The sequence below is a fragment of the Rutidosis leptorrhynchoides genome, chromosome 5 (assembly GCF_046630445.1).
Source record: "Rutidosis leptorrhynchoides isolate AG116_Rl617_1_P2 chromosome 5, CSIRO_AGI_Rlap_v1, whole genome shotgun sequence".
In the NCBI taxonomy this organism is placed as follows: domain Eukaryota; kingdom Viridiplantae; phylum Streptophyta; class Magnoliopsida; order Asterales; family Asteraceae; genus Rutidosis; species Rutidosis leptorrhynchoides.
In genome coordinates this window covers 409,851,917-409,856,648 of record NC_092337.1, presented here as the reverse complement: position 1 = coordinate 409,856,648, position 4,732 = coordinate 409,851,917, and positions in this window count along the sequence as shown.

Sequence of the window (4,732 nt, the reverse complement as noted above, 5' to 3'; positions counted from 1 at the left end):
GTGTGGTAAAAATATCTTTGTACGCATATTTATTTGATAAAATAATATTGATAATAATGATAATGATAAAAATACTAAAATGATAGTTTCAATAAAAATATTAATTTTTAGTAATAAAGATAATTTTAGCAATAACATCAACTGATAACAGTTATAATAATCGTTTTAATAATAATATTAAAATTAATGATAATTCAGTTGACCATATCTTTTAATCCGTTCATCGAAACCACACGATTTCTAAATAAAAAGTTATTAATTTTTTTCTTCAGCTTTTCAACGACATGCATATCATATAACTTATCTCAGTAGCATATGTATCAAATTCGTGATTTATCATAAACTATTTAACGACGAAACTAAGCATACAAACATGCATAATCATATATACTCGAGCACTAGTTAGGGATACACTATTAATATATAAAAGATAAGATATGAATGCTCACGTATCAATATTGTGATTCAATATTGCAGGAAAGTACGTAGACGCAACGAAAATGATAAACGTTAGGTTGACCTCACGAGCAATACCCTCGATAAATACCCATAACCTTCATAGCTATAACCCATAATTTCCTTAGCTCTATCCCATTTGAAAACTTATTTTGAAATCGTCTGAATATAACTCCGTCGTAGTATTTTATGTATACTAATAATATCTTGAAATAATACTAAGTAAATATATATATATGTAATTCGATTGAGAGAGTTTAGAGAAATATATTTTCAAGTTTCTATGAAATAATGAAACCTATTGAATTCTATTTATAATAGATTTTTAAATTATTAAAGTGAATTATTAAAGTATGAATTATTAAAGTGAATTATTAAAGTATGAATTATTAAAGTGAATTATTAAAGTATGAATTATTAAAGTGAATTATTAAAGTATGAATTATTAAAGTGAATTATTAAAGTATGAATTATTAAAGTGAATTATTAAAGTAGGAATTATTAAAGTGAATTATTAAAGTATGAATTATTAAAGTGGATTATTAAAGTATGAATTATTAAAGTGAATTATTAAAGTATGAATTATTAAAGTAAAAGTAAAGTAAAAGTAAAGTTAAAGTATAGTAAAAGTATAAAACTATGTACGTACAATACGCGTATAAAAAAATATATATAATATTAATTTAAATCGTTTTATATATTTAATAAAATAAAATATAAATATCGTTATCTTTATCATACTGGTTAAGTATTGAGTTGTCAAAAAGAATAGATTTCTTAAATCACAGTGGACCTCATAACATAGGCCCGTAATCATATCATAATGTATCTGATAATTCAATTATTTGATATTATCTCTTAATTCTGTCGATAAATATATCGAAACAAATATGTTCATGTAAAGTATCATATATCTAATACTTTGTTAATGTTTTCAGTTAATATTATATATTATATATACATATCTATATACACATAATTGTTCGTGAATCGTCGAACACGGTCAAAGGGTAATTGATTACATGAATGTAGTTCCAAACTTTTTGAGATTCAACATTACAAATTCTGCTTATCGTGTCGGAAACATATAAAGGTTAAGTTTAAATTTGGTCAGAAATTTCCAGGTCGTCACAATAATCACGTTCAAGGTTCGGACACGGAGAGGTTTAATTCCTTCCTTTAGGCTCAAGGCATCGGCTACAACATTTGTCCTGCCCGGATGGTAACGAAGTTCACGATCATAATTATTAAATGTTTCGGTCCACCATTGTGGTCTCGTGTTAAGTTGTTTTTTTTTATCGAAAATGTGTTAGAGGCTTTTGTGGTCAGTGAGATCGTACCTTTGGTTCCATAAGGATAGTATATCTACATCTTAAGTGTAAAGACAACGGCTCCAAGTTCGAGATCATGTATCATGTGGTTTTTGTTCGTAGGTTTCAATTATCGGGAAACGTAAGCGATAACTTCCCTTCGTTGTATTAACACACACCCAGAACCTTGTTTGGAGGTATTGCAATATGTAACAAGATCATCAGTGTATTCGAAAAGAGATAAGATAGGTGCGGTGGTTAACTTTTTCCTTAAGATTTGAAATGACGACTCTTGTTCGGCGGACCAAACAAATTTCTTTCCTTATGAGTTAACGAGGTTAAATGACGAAAATACAGAAAATTCGGAAATGAATCTCTGGTATAACCGGCAAGGTCTAAAAATTTACGAATATAATCCGGGTCGTGGGGGTTTCCCAAATATGTTTGGCTTCGTTTTCTGCGGGATCGACTTTAATACCTTGACCACTAATAACATGGTCTAGAATTTGGACTTCGTTTAACCAAATTTACACTTGGAGAATTTGGCATAGAGTTGTTCTCTCCTCAAGAGTTCGAGCATAAGACGAAGATGTTGTTCATTTTCTTTTCTCCTTCGGATTGTATTAGGATGTCGTGGAGGAATACGATGACGAAGTTATCTAGATACGGCTTGCATACGCGATTCATAAGATCCATGAATACGGTCAGGGAGTTAGTTAAACTGAACGGCACTAAAAGAAATTCATAACTACCATGGCGAGTTCGAAAAACGGTTTTGGAGACATCTTCTCCCTTAACCCTCAATTGATGATAACCGGAATGGAGGTCAATTTTTGAAATACACACGAGGTCCTTGAAATTGATCAAGAGGTTATCGATATGGGGAAGAGGATATCGGTTCTCAACCGGTAATTTATTTAGTTCACAATTGTAGCGACCCGACCAAATCATGTTTGACGGCGCCATCTACTTAGGTCCCGTTACGTGGTCATAAGTCTTTAAGACAAAGTTTGACCAAAATATGTCGCCTTTATTTCAAAATAAAGATTGTTCCCAAAGTTTACAAGAATTGTTCAACCAATAGTTAAGTTACAACGTTATAATACGAATGAAATCTAGGCGACACGGTTTAAAGTAAAGTCAAAAGACGCTCCATGAAATACACATATACTCGACATCCAATGCAAGTATCAAATAATGAGCGGAAGCATGTATCATGTATCGTTCAAGGACCTGAGAAAAACATAGAAATCTGTCAACGAAAACGTTGGTGAAATCATAGGTTTAAGTAAGTAAGTACAAGTGAACCACAAGATTTGCATCAATGAAATAATAGTAATACATTCCAAAAGTTTGTTTCACGAGCACCCAATTATCAATGCTTAACATTTCCTTCCATTGAACCCCATCACTTAGTGCTAGAACATACACTGTTTCTCGAAAATATATTTCATTCGTAAACGGTAGCGAACCGTTTGAATGAGGGTTTGTCAAACCCATATGGATCCATACAACATAAGTTCTCGCTTACACCCGACAAGTGTAACTAATGATAATCGAATTGAGGATTTTGTTCTAAACTCGTATGTAGAATGTTTGTTTTTCTGTACTTGTGTTCACTTAGTAAAAGAAATGTTTATGTTTTCTCATCCCAAATGTAAGTTCAAAAAGAGTAAAAGTGGGACTATGATCTCACCTTGAGTGCACGAGTAGTAAAGTACTTCGACAAGTAAACGTGTGCAAAGAACAATGCTAGTCTTGACCTAAACAATAGGTTTGTATCAATAACGGTAAACACAATAGGTCAAAGATGTTCAATTAGTCCTATGGCTCGTTAAGACTCGATCATAATAGCATGTGAATCAAATTGTCATGTTTCATGCAAGGTACAAGTATAAAAACATGTTAGAACGATTGCACAAATATTTGGTTAAGTTTGATTAAAAGTCAACTTGGTCGGGTCAAAGTCAACGAAAAAGTCAACATGTTCGGGTCGGGTCCCGAACTATTTTTCTGAGGTTTTTAATCATATATGAGCATGTTAGAACAAGTTTCATGTGAATCGGAGGTCCGTAGTATGCCAAACATTTTCCATAAAATGGACACCGGAGACAGAAGCTGGGCACGGCTTATGCCGCGCCGCGGCACCCTTCTGTCGCGCCGCGACAATAGGCGGGTGCTGGTGCCTGGTCTGTTTCACTTGTCCAACTTGATCCAAACTTCAAATAAGCATAAAACGCAAACCACAAACACTTAGGACTCGCACCTTATATCGTTGGAAAGCTCTTTTGACATAGAATGCAACTAAACACAATTTAACAATCAAAAACCTCATTTGTAACAACCGAGTTTTCCAACCAAGTGATCATTCAATGCCCACATTAATGCTTCAAACTCACCAATGCACATTTAATGATTTGGGCATTCAATGCATACATATGACATGCCATTTTGTAGGTAATGGAGCATACAATACAACTAACAACTTACTAACAACAATTCATGGCAATCAATGCATCAAATAATCACTTCAAGTTCTTCAAACCCTAACTCAATTCCACCAAAAATCAATAATCAAGTTCATGAAGTTTTCTAAGGCAACCTACACATCAAATTGAAGCTAGTGATGCTAGTAACACAATTAAAACATCAACTTTCAACATCTAACAACATATGATCATCTAAAATTCAAGAATAACACACCAAAATTCAAGTTCATGCTAGTTACACTAAAACAACGAGATCGAGCATATAAATCATATATTCATGTTAGACTTGAGCCATAGACACTAATTAACACTTTTATAAGTTAAAAACATCAAGAACACAAAATCTAGTGATTTTAGAAAGTTACCCAAATGAGATGAAGTTGGTACCAAAATGAAGAGGATGAAGAGAGGATCACGAATATGTAATTTATTTGGTTGCTAGCTCCCTAATCCGGATTTAGATGATGAATGAATGAG